The sequence below is a fragment of the Misgurnus anguillicaudatus genome, chromosome 10 (assembly GCF_027580225.2).
Source record: "Misgurnus anguillicaudatus chromosome 10, ASM2758022v2, whole genome shotgun sequence".
Classification (NCBI taxonomy): domain Eukaryota; kingdom Metazoa; phylum Chordata; class Actinopteri; order Cypriniformes; family Cobitidae; genus Misgurnus; species Misgurnus anguillicaudatus.
Window position 1 is genome coordinate 9,680,495 of NC_073346.2, and position 16,643 is coordinate 9,697,137.

The 16,643-nt window shown below is 37.4% G+C and overlaps 3 long non-coding RNA genes across 4 annotated transcripts; 1 reads left to right on the forward strand and 2 right to left on the reverse strand.

The window, feature by feature from the left end:
• Window positions 1-624: 624 nt before the first annotated feature.
• LOC141367204 (uncharacterized) lies at window positions 625-6,824 on the reverse strand. Of its 2 annotated transcripts, none has more exons than XR_012371433.1 (7): window positions 6,652-6,824; window positions 5,426-5,604; window positions 5,291-5,317; window positions 4,965-5,135; window positions 3,553-3,612; window positions 1,834-2,025; window positions 625-1,119 (listed from the first exon to the last, which is right to left on the reverse strand). It is a non-coding gene; the product is annotated as an uncharacterized lncRNA (long non-coding RNA). The 2 variants fall into 2 exon arrangements; XR_012371432.1 differs by having other exon boundaries at window positions 626-1,119; window positions 5,280-5,317; window positions 6,652-6,823.
• A 1,423-nt stretch (window positions 6,825-8,247) lies between these two features.
• LOC141367205 (uncharacterized) lies at window positions 8,248-9,284 on the reverse strand. Its single transcript, XR_012371434.1, has 3 exons — window positions 9,236-9,284; window positions 8,498-8,560; window positions 8,248-8,379 (listed from the first exon to the last, which is right to left on the reverse strand). It is a non-coding gene; the product is annotated as an uncharacterized lncRNA (long non-coding RNA).
• A 3,804-nt stretch (window positions 9,285-13,088) lies between these two features.
• Window positions 13,089-15,547, forward strand: LOC141367206 (uncharacterized). The gene is made up of 3 exons (XR_012371435.1): window positions 13,089-13,157; window positions 13,287-13,324; window positions 15,389-15,547. It is a non-coding gene; the product is annotated as an uncharacterized lncRNA (long non-coding RNA).
• Window positions 15,548-16,643: the final 1,096 nt, after the last annotated feature.

The window sequence follows — 16,643 nt, forward strand, 5'->3', positions numbered from 1 at the left end:
TTCTACATAAAGAAGTAATTCTTTAAAAATGAATGAATTTATAATAACCCTAAAAATGAAAGCATTAAAAACACTGTGATGTATTAAGTGCTGAAAGTACCATGTGACACTATGAATATAATCACAAATAATGGAGACTGTTACACAAGACTTAGATGCAACTTTAATTACAATACAACATTCGGTACACCAGGGGATTTTAAATTGTGTGTCAGGAGGACCTACTTGTCCGTCACACAGTAGGTTAAGGTGTGTTGCACACCGTAATGATGCAACAACAGTTTGGCCAAATTAATAATTAACAATGACAATGGTTTTGAAAGAATATACCATAAAATATTTGGTATTGCAAATAAACTTATATTTACTTTACATTATGAAATATTATGAAAATAAAATGACTCCACTGAAAGAGAACAAATGTGTTTTACCCCATTAAAAAATGTATATTTAAAAATATTTTAGTGGGTCTAGAATAGATTACACTTGTCTAATAGGTTTTGAAATGAGAAGTTTGGAAACCCCAGCTTTACACAATACTAGTCTCAATTAAAGTTGGGGGAATGGTCTACCCTTTTGCCATATTAAACTATGTTATTACCTCAACTTAGACGAATTACATATCTATTGTGCACTGTACAGCGCGTCGTGAATGTGTTAGCATTTAGCCTAGCCCCATTCATTCCTATGGTACCAAACAGGGAAGCCACCAAACACTTTCGTGTTTTCCCTATTTTAAGACTGTTACATGAGGAGTTATACCAGTAAGTATGGTGCCACAAAATAAAACTTTTTTGGTACCATAGGAATGAATGGGGCTAGGCTAAATGCTAACACATTCACAACGCGCTGTACGGTGCACGCATTGAAAAAAGATAGGTATGTATTAATTCATCTAGGTTGAGGTAATAACATAGTTTAATATAGCAAAAGGGCAGACCATTCCCCTAATATTAAGTTGTAATATAACTGAAATAAATAGCATTTGCAATTGACAGACATTAAATTAAACTGATGGCAGAAGAGGTGTGGGGATGATGCTGGGCCAGAGTTGAATCTGTGCATCTTAGTAGATCAGGGTGGTTCATCCTTAAGTGCTGCATTAAAAAGAGAAAGGATCTAAAAAGAAAAGAAATTAAATATTTCTCCCAAATCAACATTGGACTATCAACACCAAATTAATAATAATGCAATTACATGCAAACAAACCTGTCAACCGTCAATCTATAACAGATACTACACACCTGTGTTCAATACATCAAGATTCTCACAACATTTTAGGGCTAGCTTATTACCACAGTTCTGGCTATTCTTCATATTCTGTGTGGTGGTTAGTGCAACAGTGACCAAAATGAACTTTTCATTAACATTACCATTTGTTCACTTAAGCTGACTTCCAAGAGCACAGTTATCTAACACAGTCTACTGTAAGTGTTTTTTAACATTAAATATAGATAAAAAATTTTGAGAGAGATACAAAGGACAAATGTCTCTGTTTGCTGCCTTCATCCGTGTGACCAATCAATGGTTGTGTTAAAAACATGATAATCAGGTGGTAACAATTAGGTGAAATATTGTGCAGTGTTACAGACAACTCTGATTTCTGATGTTATGTCATTAAATATCCTACCTCCGACCTCAATGCATTCCAGTCAATCACGTATCACATTTGCGTGTTTACCACATAATGAGACGCCAGGAGAAGTTTGTGCTCTTGTGCCAATTATGGCAGAAAACGGTTACTGGATAATTTAACATTCATGTTCATTTATATTACGTGCTGTTTAAAGTTTGTTTGCGGTTCACGTAAGGCTGTAAAAGGCTAGCCACCACCTTGTCTGCAATGTCAAATGACGCATCTCGTTGAGGTCGGTGTTGATCGATCTGGTCCAAGTTGAGAGGTCAGATACTCCACTTTGTTTCCTGTTCCTGTTCCTGACTTCTTACGGGTTTAAGGTCAATAATATCCAACATCCAAGTTGTCTCGAACACAGCATTAGTTCATAGACTCCAGTTCAGTTCTATCTGTAACAAAAGAACACAATGAGACCATCATCACATCAGACAAAGTATTTCATTTATATAAATTGCACCCAAAGAAAAACCAAAATATTAAAAACATGAAAGATCAAAATCTTCATTTAAACCCAAAGGGGACTAGCCTGGTAATAACATTCTCTGCTACTTTGCTTGAGCGGAAGTACAAAGTCTGATGTATTCAGGCTAAAAGGGGACATGGTCTTTAAATAAAACGCCCCTCTTTTAAAGAGTTTTCAATATCTCCACCACAGTAAGAATTCATTTCTTTCTCAATACTTAAACATTAAAGGTCACGTTTTTCCTGATCCCATTTTTCAAACTTTAGTTAGTGTGTAATGTTGCTGTAATAGCATAAATAATTCCTGTAAATGATAAAGCTCAAAGTTCACTGCCAGCCAGGCGATGTATTTTCTTTAACAGAATCCCCCTTCCAATACAGCGAACGTCCGGTTTGTACTACAGCCCTCTACTTCCCGGTTGAATGACGTCAAAGCAAGTGTGTTTGACTAAACTCCGTCCTGGCTAAGATAAGCTGCTATTGAATCACAACACACTAAACAAGCTACACAATCAGAACTCGTTACGTATTTCTGAAGGAGGGACTTCATAGGACAAAGAATACATCAGCCCGTTTTTAGGACAGTGAAAGGACTATATAGATATGTAGATTGTGTGAAAAATACCGCATGTGAAACATGTACACATGTTATATTGCGCACTGTAAACACAATCAAATCTTCAAAAAACACAGGAAAAACGGGACCTTTAAAGTTGTTCAGTATTATGGTTGTAATCAAGAAAATGACAATGCAATTTTATTTAAAGATCATATCCCCTTTGGGTTTAAATGCAGATTTCAATCTTTCATGCCATGAAGGCAATAACGCCGAAACATCTGCCCTTGTATTGTTTGATTAGAAAAACAGGTCTAAGCACCTAAAGCTGGGAGAGCATGGTGAGGGTGTTAATTGAACTAGATCTATTGACCCCTAGATAAAATAATTAATAAAAATAATGTTTTTTTCTTATCTGTCCTGTCCTATTTTGTACTGCAAAATAAACAAAAGCAAGTGACCATAGGATAAAGAGGATAAACTATGGGTAATAAGGTATTTAGCAAGGCTTACATTTAAACATTTTTGTTTTATCTCATAGACTATGTTTACACTGTCAGTTTAAATCTGATTTTTGTGTATATCCAATTTGAATGACTGACTGTACACACTGTGTATGACAACAACTCTTCGTGTTTGATTTGTGTGACCTGAGGCGCATTATCTTTTATCCAAAATAGCTGCATTGGTTTATAGCAATGACGTTGCGTTGATGTGTTTGAAATAAATGTGCTTGAGTTCATGCAGCAACAACCAGTTTTCATATATGAAAAATAAAATATTGTCTTTTTATCCAATTCATCCGAGAAATCATTTGGTAATTAAAATAATGTACCCTAAAAACATTTCATTTGTAAGACCGCATTCATTACTTTACTAAAAATGGGAAGAGACTCACAGGTGGAGGTAGAAGTTTGGTCTGCACTTTCCATAGCTGGTGCACAGGGATTGTGGTAGGCTAGTGACACAATTGAAGAAGAATGGTTCAAAATCTGCTTTACAACAGAGGTTGAATTAAACTTTTTCATTTTGACAGATAAGGCTGTAACAAATCTGTCATAATCAATTAGGACTAAAATTAGGGATGCACGATATATTGGCCGACATATCGTTATCGGCCGATAACTGCTTATTTTTAATATTATCGGTTATCGGTCTGATAGCAAAATTAGGCAGATAAATGAAAGCCGATAAATGATGGATTATTTTGGTTTGTTGAACCACTTCACTTGCTCATTGCTGGCCATGTGGAGTTTCGATTGGTGCTTTCTGTGACATAGCACGAAGATGACACATGTTGCGGGCTTAAGAAGAGTATGCTAGTCTAGCCCAAAGACAAGATGTCCGCAGTCTGGGAGTTTTTCATTGTGAAATTAATAGGAATATTTATCGGCCTATATATATATATCGGTTATCGGCCCCCAACTATAAAGAGTTATCGGTATCGGCCAAAATTTCCATATCGGTGCATCCCTAACTAAAATATCAACAAAACACTTAGAAAATGAACAAAACCAACTATCTGAATCTGTCTGAACTCTAACATTGAGGTCTGGATAGACAAAGTGAGTGTTTATCTGTGTAAAAGTCAGACCAACATTGAAGACTGATGCAGTTGTCATTAAGGCTGATTTTGTCAGACCTACCCCAATGCCTCTACACAAGTAGGCTATGCGGCACTTTTCATTTACACGTTTGCGTCGTTGTTCGCATCGATGTGCATTTACACATGCAGAACGCTAGTAGCCAATGTCCATAGGCATTTACCAATGTAAAATACAATATCAACGCAAAAGCTGAAAAAAATAAAAAGTGGCAGAAAAAAACACACCAAATGCGTTTTAAAGACGTGGAAACACAAGGTGCACCTTTATTTGGTCACTTTATAAAAAACAGTGCAGTGCAGCGCAGCTTTTTATATTGCTAGGCAACCACCGAGGCAGCTGTCCTGTCAATCAAATATCTAAGCGTGAGCGCTCTTTTGCTCTTAACTGTCATATAAGCAGAAACTTTAAAAAGAGGACTCTTGCACTGACTTTGATCGAAGGTGAGAGGTGCATAAACACACAGGAGACAGTAAGTAACTGAAGTATGTTTGTTTCAAATAACTGTAAACATCGGTCCTACAACGGAAGGCCTGCCTCTCCCCATATTCAATTGGACAATGGAAAGACACAAATGACGTCGGGTGCTTTTCTGCTCTTAGCGCTCCTTCAAAAACGCATGTTGCAGTAGGGGGCAAAAATGCAAGGCGTTCAGTGCCATTAACGACGCACATAACGCTCAATGCTGCAGTTAAAACAGATTTACCTCAAAGTAAAGACAACTGGATCTGAAGCGTAATGATGGTCTTCAGAAGGCCTCTCATGGTGGTCTTGATTCAGAGGTTTGAGAAGACTACCAAGCACCAGAGCCAGCTAACAGGTGGACCAAACATCAAGCCAGAATTCTGCATGAGTCAGGTAAGCAGAATAAAAGACGCTGTAAATAAACAATAATAAAAGATGGTCATTAATGACTTAATGCTTTTATATTCATGTTAATGCTTTGAAAATTATCTTATTTCTTTCAAAATTTATGTCTTTTGATATTATTGCCAAATGCAACAAATGGAAAAAAGCATACTTTATGACAACCTTAGCAGCAGAACCCATGACTTTCTCCTGGGTAGACGAGAAAAAAAGTTTGGTATCAACACCCATCTAACAATTAAGGTAAAAGATAAAGTTTTATGATCCCCGCATTCAGGTTAGAGTATGGGGTAAGTTGACCATTCTATGGGTGTTTCTCAAATGCAAGGTTGCATCCTATGGAGGCTGCGTCCATCTTAGACCTGTCCTTCTGAGATTTCGAGGTTAGAATCCACCTCAAAAGCCAGAATGAGATGGTTTAGTTTGATGTCCAAGGCAATGTCATAATGGTTTCCGCCCCAGTGGTCATGGCATGAAAACTTTAAAGAGAGAAGTTGAAAATTAGCAATGCATCACCAAAAAAAAAAATCCAATACTGTAGTACAGTGAATAAAAGTCATGTATCAACGGTCTTTACAACATGGACAGTTAAACCTTTTGTAATTTAATTAAAACAACAAAAGAGAAAACAAGCAGATTGAGATGTCCTTCAACGATGCTTGATGACGTGGCAGCCGAGACATGCAGCATTCTAGGACGCAGCCTTATTAAAAAAAAAAAAAAATGGACGCAGCCTTATTTATTTTTATTTTATATATGTATAATGTACCCCCTGACTGAACTTGTATTTCTTATTATTTTAAAAAAATATATTAAAAATATTTTTAAAAGAACGCAGCTGTGCGTTTGAGAAACGACCGGAAACGACTTATATGTCGCGAGGCCATCACGTGACCACAATATTTACCAGAAGACCGTTATTTGCTCGAGTTCCCTCAACTTTTTTGTCGCAAATAACATTATTAATATCCTGTAAATAATAAAATTTGTACACATTACGTTCCTCTTCACGTTGTAATAGTATGTTTTTGGTTTAATAGTCGGCTTTAAGTTAGTTTTTCTGTCAGTTTGATCGTCAAAATCTTGGTAAGTAACTTATAGCTTGTCATTCCTGGTTTTAATTGTTAGAAATACGAATTAAAGAACAGATATAACTAATAGAACTGAAACAATTAATAAATACAATTATTCAACCACTCCAATAGAACAACGTTAACGGTTTTGAGTGGTTTTTAGGAAAAGGTCTGACTGAAATTAACGTAATCCGTATAAGGGCCACTTTAACGTAACGTTACAGGGCGGGAAAGGTTTGAGGCATTTAATAACTATTAAACTAGCTGGTTTATCCACACCAGTGCGTAACGTGTAAAGTTAACGTTACAACGTGGCTTCGGGACTTTGCAGCGACCTGAATAGCATTGCATTGATAAACGTTAATAAGCTTTTAATCGCGTATAGAACATTAATATAAGACGATGATTCTGTAGATCGACTAACTTACATCCATGCATTACATATTAACTTACCTTGACACTGAAACTGCCGTCAGCACTGTTGCTTCACCCGTTGGAACATCCTACTAGTTTAGGGAGTTAAAAATCGAGTTGGAAAAGAACAAAAAATCGTTCTACACGGGACCCAGAAGCTGCAAAAACCGATTGAGGTTACACTCTTGAATGATCGCAAAGTTGAGTGCAGGCAGCCCACACATCTCTCAGATGTGTTTGACTTCATGCTGATCTACGCGCAAACCGATCGTGACATCAAGTACCGCGAGTTCAAACCTTTTCCGGGGCTTTCCCAAACTCTCGCGGTTCTTGATGTCATACCACGTGCTGTCTGCGCATCTCGGTGTTAAAGGAATAGTCTACTCATTTTCAATATTAAAATATGTTATTACCTTAACTAAGAACTGTTGAATCATCCCTCTGTCATCTGTGTGTGTGCACGTAAGCACTGGAGCGCGCTGCTACGCTACGATAGCATTTAGCTTAGCCCCATTCATTCAATGGTACCATTTAGAGATAAAGTTAGAAGTGACCAAACACATCAACGTTTTTCCTATTTAAGACGAGTAGTTATACGAGCAAGTTTGGTGGTACAAAATAAAACACAGCGCTTTTCTAAGCGGATTTAAAAGAGTAACTATATTTTATGGCGTAATAGCACTTTTGGGAGTACTTCGACTCGCCTGAAAAGTCTGTTCCCCTTCTCACTCTCATAATGGGAGAGGGAGGGTGTTACTGCGCCGAGGCGAAGTACTCCCAAAAGTGCTATTACGCCATACAATATAGTTACTCTTTTAAATCCGCTTAGAAAAGCGCTATGTTTTATTTTGTACCACCAAACTTGCTCGTATAACTACTCGTCTTAAATAGGAAAAACGTTGATGTGTTTGGTCACTTCTAACTTTATCTCTAAATGGTACCATTGAATGAATGGGGCTAAGCTAAATGCTATCGTAGCGTAGCAGCGCGCTCCAGTGCTTACGTGCACACACACAGATGACAGAGGGATGATTCAACAGTTCTTAGTTAAGGTAATAACATATTTTAATATTGAAAATGAGTAGACTATTCCTTTAAGTCAAACACACCTGAATGTATTTGTTGGCTGCACTCCCTTGCGCTCAGGGATGTAGGTGTAACGAAATAAATGTATTAAATTGATATTATATAAATAAATATTGTTATAAAAAATCTTTATAAAATGATTAGCTGTCATTAATAAATTAATATTTGATTTGAAACATCAGTATACGTAAATTTCCCTCAAGTTATGAAATGCCTAAATAAGATCAAAATGGTGAAAATACAACAATGTATATTTGACCAATTTAGCATTTATTAACTTTTGCCTTTTTAAATTGACTTCAGAAAGTTATCTACAGCCACACATCCACTGTATACCAAGTTATGATGATCAATTATGAGAATGCAAAATGATTTATAGATCAGTACACAATCAACAAAAAGGTAATGTCTTAATATATTTTTGCTTTTGTTACTTATTCGTGTATTTGAATTACATCATTCAAAATCAAATGTTAATAATTATAGGGTTTCAGCTTGTTGCAGCTTTACAAAAAATGTAGAATTTGTAGGAGCATGGAGAACTGAGTAACAAAGTCATATTATGCATATGGGTGCTCATGGTGGCCTCCAAATAAATACATGGACAGGCTGCTAAAGAGGCTCAGGATGATGGAGATGCAAGAGCCAAAGACAGCACGGACCAAACACCAGGCCAGAATTCTGCATGAGTCAGGTAAGCAGAATCAGTTACACTGTATAAAATCATTAATTAATAGACAGTACAATTAATAACACATTATTTTTCATAGCTGTAAAAAACAAAAGAATGAAACAGTACCTGCATTTTAGTTTCCAGCCTTTTTCACAAAGTTGCCGACAACTGGAAGAATGTCCCAAATTGCTGAAAAAAGAAATTCAGTAAGTCCTTATAAAAGAGACAGTTTAAAAGGTAAAACTGCTTCATTTAACTTCAAAAATACCCCTAAATCCTTAAAGAACACGCCCACATTTTGGGAATTTAGCTTATTCACCGTATCCCCCAGAGTTAGATAAGTCCATACATACCTTTCTCATCTCTGTGCGTGCTGTAACTCTGTCTGATGCAGCCCCCGCTAGCTTAGCTTAGCACAAAGACTGGAAGTGAATGGCTCCATCTAGCATACGGCTTCCAAACATGACAAAATAACGCAAACATTTTCCTATTATGTGTTGTGATTTGTATAGTCAAATTCACTACCAGTCTTTTGTTCTAAGCTAAGCTAGCGGGGGCTGCGTCAGACAGAGTTACAGCATGCACGGATATGAGAATGGTATGTATGGACTTATCTAACTCTGGGGGATACTGTGAATAAGCTAAATTCCCAAAATGTGGGCATGTTCCTTTAAAAATCAGCACCCCTAGTTAATTTGGATGCTAAAACCTAAGGCAGGTTCAAGCCTAGGATTTAGTGTGTTTATTTGTAAATGTAAAAAATGCAGCTAACCAATCCCAGCTCCAGTGGGCAGGTTAAAGAGTATTTTTTATATGAGACAGAAAACAGAAACACATTTTTAATGGCATTTAAAGACAACATACCACTTCATAAAACTACATTTTCTGTTTAATCCATAGATTGAGTAATTTTGAGACCCTGGGGTGACCACCAAGGACGAATGAAAAGTAAGTGAACTACAAAACAAAAAACATTAATATTTTACGACTGTTTCAAGATAAGTACTCTGCATATCTATAGCAATGGACTCTATGCACGGCAGCGCTTGACGTGTTTCCGGTGATACGGACTACCGGCACATCCGGGAACTTGACTGTAAATTTCGTCACCGCCCCTTTTCGGGGGTTAAAAAAGCAGCGCCTCCATTGGCTTCCATTCAAAATAGCGGAACAAAGCAACGGTTCTACACAGCCGGCAGGCGCAAACAACCCACGAAATCACTCAGATCAAACATGTCGGGTGTTTGTCTGTCCATCCTGCCTGCCGTGGAGCGCGAAAGATACATTAACACATTTAATTTGTTCAATATAAAAACATGTCCCTTTCATTCTCACAGCGTCAAATTTGTGTAACAACGCCATCCAGTGATTGCTGGTAGTGATCGACCGATATATCGGCCGGCCGATACATCGGGCCGATTTTAGCAGGTTTTAGGTGTATCGGCATCGGCCGATTCGCGGCTTGCGTTCGCCGATAGCTTTTCCCCGGCATTAATTACAGACAGGCGCCCACAGGCAGCTCTGTGTTGCTGGAGGCTGCCTGCAGCCCGTGCATTGCCCCTCCCCCCACTAGCAGAGCGGAGTGCTCCAAGCCTGCTCTGGTAAGCTTTAAACTTCAAAGCATCTTTTAACTGTTTGACTGAAATATTGCCATATACTTTGAAAGTGTAAGCACGTTGCTCTATATGTGCGTGCAATCATAGCTAAGAAAGTTTGGTGGTCATAATGGAAAACGCGAATGCCTATAAAACTGCTTGCCATTGTATTTAGGGAGCTTCAAATAGCCTTTAGGCTAACCGTATGCATACGGCAGCTGTTACAAACATCATAGGATTAAATAATGCTGACGTTGTTCCGTGATTTCGTGGTATTTATAGGAGTTTTATTCAGCGACCACCAGTCTGACGTTTGGACGCGACGCGTGATCATAATGCCGCAAGCGAACGCAGGTCATCAGCCGAACAGCTGATCATAGCTGGACATGCTGGGTTTTTCATTTTCATCTCCATAAATGTATGTAGTAGTAAAGGCTAAAAATTAATATCCATTACTGATAGTTTCTCGTCATTGTGGAGAGCGCAGTTCATGGTTGCATACGTTTATGGTTGTTAACACGGAGTTTCGCGGAATTTTCGTCAGCGAAAAAAAATAAGAAATATGACCCAAAGCACTTAGTTCCAAACAGTTCCCACGTGACTTTTATGTGACCGGAGAAGTGTTTTTTTTGTAAGTTTTGTCAACATTTCTGTTCACTGGGAGCGCAAAGATACATGCACTCTCTCATCCATGTCTCACTGCACGTCTTCCACGTGCACGCGCTCTACTATCTGACCGAAGTCCGTACACAAATCCTCATGTATTTGTTCAGTTTTATGCGTTTTAAGCGAGCTGAGGCAAACTAACTATCCCTCGCATTTATTATAGGGCAAGAGGGTGTGTGAGGTACAGGAGTGGGGCAATTGGCATGTTATTCAGAATTCTTTTTAAGTTGTTTTTTGATCAGTATTGCTGTTTACATTTTCCTTGTCTTCTTATTAAAGACATTTGCTCTACAAGAGATTAAGTTAAGTGCACTAAAACTTAGACCTAAGCATTAAATAGGTTGTAAATAGTTAGTTACTTTCATGGATAAAGTAAAGTGTTCCCCTTGTTATGCTGCTTGGTTGTTGCTACTGTGTGCAATGGTGTAATTATTATTTTATTTATGTATTTTAAGCAGCACTGAATTTTCTTACTTGTTCTACCTCACCTTACTATTTGTTAAATGTAGTTCAATAAATGTTCCTTTTTTAAATTAAGAGCTGTAACATTTGGTTTTATCATTGTGTCATTTTTATGATATAAACTGAATGAGAAAAAGCAGTATCGGCTCCAAATATCGGCTAAAGAAAATCGGCAGCCTGTATCGGTCATCGGCTAAAGCTGATGGGAAAAAATCGGTATCGGCATCGGCACAAAAAAATCCATATCGGTCGATCCCTAATTGCTGGAAATATCGCTAAGCCAGTTAGTTGTATGGCTGGACGGAAAAGTGCACTCATTACTCTAAATATAAAGACATAATAAATAAATACGAAGTAACTTTCAAATACGAAGTAAAATCATTCACTTGCTTCCCTGTTGACTTGATGAGGTACGTGTTTAATGTCCGGGTAAGACACCTCTGGCCAATAGGGAGCGTTGTTACACAAATTTGATGCTGGGAGAATGAAAGAGACATGTTTTTGTGTTGACCGGGTTGAGTGTGTTGATGTGTCTTTCGCGCTCTGTGGCCGGCAGGGTGGACAGATGGTTACTCAACGTGTTTGGTCTGAGTGATTTCGTGGGTTGTTTACGCCTGCCGGCTGTGTACGAAGGTTGCTTTGTTCCGCTATTTTGAATGGAAGTCAATGGAACGTCTAGTGCGATTTCCCCCAAAAGTGGGCGTGAACCTGTTCAGAGACATTCTATGACGTTGCGCCGGTTGTGCGTATATCTCAGGATGCTGGACTACTTCCGCCAGTCATAGAGCGCTATGTTATTTTGGCTGTTTGGTTGCACAAACAGCCAAAATAACACAGCAAATTTTGTTGATGCTTGTTTACTTTACATAGAAATAACTTATACTCCACACTTAATACCATAATGACATTTAAACGTATGAAAGTATATTTTTTAGGACCGAACTTCTAGCCACCACTGCTGTGTCATAGCGTTTACAGCGACTCACTGGAAAGCATGCCAACTTCTACACTGCTACCCTGTATCTGCATTACCAATACTTTTAGATAAAAATTGCACTGATAACAGTGCTATTCATCTGTTGTTGATAAATTGGTATGACTGTTATTATCAGTACTAGCAAAGATAACATCTTTGGTTATACAAGCTAAATGTTAGAACAGTTGAAACTCATATTTTCGATATTTATGTATTCTTTATTAATAACAAATATAATATCAATGACAACAAGAATAACTTGAGTGAAAGAAAAAAAACACACACATACAACAAACTAAATAAACGGGATAACAAATAATGGGAAAAATATAGATTTCTATAACAGACTTTACAATAGTTAAGCCTTTTTTGCTTTGTTCTTTGGATTCTCAAATGTGTCAGGATACTAACTCAAAAATAACCAAGTAAAAATGTTTTGACAATCGATGTGTACATGAATCTCTCATTTTACCTGACACTTTAAGATAACATACTTTAACATTACAAAGACGTAATATATTACCAGCGCGATTAGCCTGCTGTTCGAATCGTAAAAATAGCACGATGTACGCTCTGCTAGTACAGGCTAGCTGAACATATCTTAATGATTATACAGAGACGACACATACAACTTGTAACCTCTCTCGAGTTTGCACATCTGGACAATTCCTCACAAATCACAGGTTGTAAATTTGGGTAAATTCAGCAAACAACTGAGTACATTTTAGCGATTCTGCCGTCAATCCGTTTTAAATATCCCGTACCGGAAACTGAATAGCTGCCTTGAGTCAAACGCGGAAGTTAAGCGTGCATAGAGTCCATATGCAGATTCTTGAGTAAGAATTTCTCTCAGACAATATAGACTCAGATGGCTTCATGGTTGACCATATTTGCAGTTTAACAATTTCTATCATGTTAAAGTTCTCACACAAAAATTGCTAGTCTAAGAATTCTACAAGAAACCTTGTTCCCCACAAAGGCTTGATGGGTTGTGCAACTTACCTGCTTCCCTTTACAGCTCCAGTGAGTGTCTCTAAGGTAGATCATAATGCAGAAGGATGGAATGTTGATCCGCCTAACATGCAAGGTAAAAGAGCATTTGATAGCATAGTGGATAAACAAATAGCTTTTTTTCATTTTCAAAAACAACATAACACTTGCTATTACATTGTTATATATTACATGACAATGTCTAACTCTGATCCATACAAAACAGATTTTCTGTACCGAGAACTTTGGATGACCATCAAGACAGTAAGTTTTCAAAAATCTGACCTCAATTTTAGTAACCATTTAAAGATTGTTTTTCTTTTAGTTGATTTAAATAATACCCTAAAGTCCTCCGTTCATCTTCGGAAACACTGTTTAAGAAATTTTAGATGTAGTCCGAGAGCTTGCTGACCCTCCATTAAAAATTTATGTACGATATACTGTTCATGTCCAGTTAGGTAATAAAAACATCATCAAAGTAGTTCACGTGACATCAGTGGGTCAGTTAGAATTTGTTGAAGCATCAAAAATACATTTAGGTCCAAAAATAACGACTTAATTCGGCATTGTCTTCTCTTTCAGGTCTGTTGTGAACCATGTGCATGACACTGCTGCCGTACGACGCTGCTGGCGTGTTATCTGGTGCACCCAAGCTTTTTTTTCGTTTACAGTCTGAGGGAGACGCTGTAAACAAAATCTTCGCAAACAAAATCTTCGCAAACATTTCTGAGGATAACACGTCAGCAGCGCCATTGTGCACGCGCATTCGCAACAGACCCGGAAGAGAAGACAATGCTGAATAAATAGTTATTTTTGGACCAAAATGTATTAATGATGCTTCAACAAATTCTAACTGAGCCACTGATGTCACATGAACTACTTTGATGATGTTTTAATTAACTTTCTGGAAATTAGACAGTATACAGCACATACATTTTTTGGAGGGTCAGAAAGCTCTCGGACTAAATCTAAAACATCTTACACTGTGTTCCGAAGATGAACGGAGGTCTTACAAGTTTGGAACAACATGAGGGTGAGTCATTAATTACATTATTTTCATTTTTGAGTGAACTATCCCTTTAAATGGAAAACACCACCGCTTTCCAAAATGTTACTATGTTTTTACCTTAGATGAATTAATACATACCCATCTTTTTTCAATGCGTGCACTTAATCTTTGTACAGCGTGTTGTGAATGTGTTAGCATTTAGCCTAGCCCCATTCATTCCTTAGGATCCAAACAGGGATGAATTTAGAAGCCACCCAACCCTTTCATGTTTTCCCTATTTAAAGACTGTTACATAAGAAGTTACACTAGTAAGTATGGTGGCACAAAATAAAACGTGGCAATTTTTTAAGCGGTTAAAAATGATAACTATATTGTATGGCAAAAGAGCACTAAGTTTGCAGCACTTCGACCTCGGCGCACAGTAACATCATCACTCCTGATTACTCCACCTCTCGCTCAAACTCAAAAGAGGTGGAGTAGTCAGGAGTGATGATGTTACTGCGCTCTGAGGAATGAATGGGGCTAGGCTAAATGCTAACACATTCACGACGCGCTGTACAAATATTAAGTGCATGCATTGATAAAAGATAGGGATGTATTGGTTTATCTAAGTTGAGGTAAGAACATGGTGGAATGTTGAAAAGCTGTGGTGTTTTCCTTTAAAAGCAGCACCCCTATTTATTTTGGGTGCTAAAAATATTTGCCACAGACAGTTTAAGGCCTTATGCTGCATTCACACCGCCAACAACCTAGTCACTGTGTGTCAGCCATTTCTTTTAATGAGTTTATCAGAAGGCGTTCCCAATTCTGGTTGTCCTAGTAAAAACTACAAACAAATGAGTAACAATCCTCTCAGTAAATGACAAAAGAGTGATGACATGAACTTCACTGCTTCACTCTCATTGGTAGTTGCTCCCAAAAGTCCTTCATCAAGTTAAACTTTCCTCAACGTTGTGGCATAGCTGGACATGCCCACTTCCTGTTGTCAATGGTCACAGTTGCTCATGTTGCTGAATGGGGCAAAGCTTCCATTGGAATGAACGAGATTGTGTTGCTAGTCGCTGGCGGTGTACAAGCAGCATTAGTGTGTGTCTTTAAAAATATATCAAATGCAAATTACCTGACCTAACATTCCCAGCTACAGAGAGCATCCTTTATTCAGTCCCTAATGCAGATGGTTGGAGTGTTGATCCACCTAACATGAGGGATAAAAGAGCGTTTGTTAGCATAATGAGAAAGAAAACAGAAACACATTATTAGTGGCATTTAAAGACATAACTTAACACTTGTTAATATTACATTTTCTGTTTAATCCATAGAGCACTCGTTTTGAGTCCTGAGACCCTGGGGTGACCACCGTGAACAAATACAGAGTAAGTTACCTAAAAAAAAACAATAATAATATTTATTTATAAAAAGTTCTTATAAAAAGCATCATCATTTACTCAGATGAAGTGTTACCTTACCAACATGTTCAAGGAAGGTGCAGGTCTGATGATCCATCCAACATAAAAAAAAGTAAATTTATACTTAGTTACATCTGTTGTAAAACAGACAAATGCAGTTATAAGAATTTTACCTAAACTACACACCTATTTGATTCTTAAGTTTAAATAAATCAAAATAATGCATTTAATAGTAAAAGCATTTTAAAAGCTACACTCCTAATTCATTTATCTTTGCTATTGCAGCTGCTAAAAGGCAGTCTTGACAGTTCTAAGATGAATGCAAATAAAGACTGACCACCTGACTTCAGCGGTCCAGTCTCTTGTGGGAAGCAGGTGTTTGTTACCCCAAATACGGATGAAGAGTGACGAAGAGGATGATGACTTTTTTCTCAAACATCTGCTGAAGATCTTGACAGGCTGGAGACAAAATTAACAGACTGAGGGTTTATACAAAGAATCTTACTCAGCCAATATTAAAGATAAGATATTTTTACAAAATGTTCTTTTCATTGTTTAGGATGATTTTATGTGGAAAACAATACATCACAAAAAAGACTTTAGCTGGGTTTTCACAGGCAGTGCCTTACACATACACTAACCACAATTATAAACGCAACACTAACAGATTTAGACAGATTTGTGAATAATATTTGAGAGAAATAGGCCTTTTGGGGACATAATATTTAAGTTCAGCTCATGAAATGAAAAATGGGGGCAAAAAATGTTTTAACAAGTGCAATACAAATATCAACCATAATACTGATCGTTTTTAAAAAAAGTAAGCTATATCTTTCTAGAATCTTACACAAGACTCAGTTACATGAACGATCAAAATAAATTAACGTCAGACAGGTGGGCGAAATATCAATATTAAAGCATGAATAGCTGTTATCAACCCAATTTCAAGGTATTATTTAAATGATCCCACACCAAACAGTTTATTATTTAAATGCATTATTACTACATACCTTAAGCATGTGTTCCACGCCTTTCTTCTTCTTGGCATTGCGAATGCGAGGTCAAGCGGATGTTGTTATGTAGAATCACGACCTTGACGTAAAGACGCACATCCGTAATTTATTTAACAATGATAACACTTTCGGGTAATTTTATCTTCTAGATAATT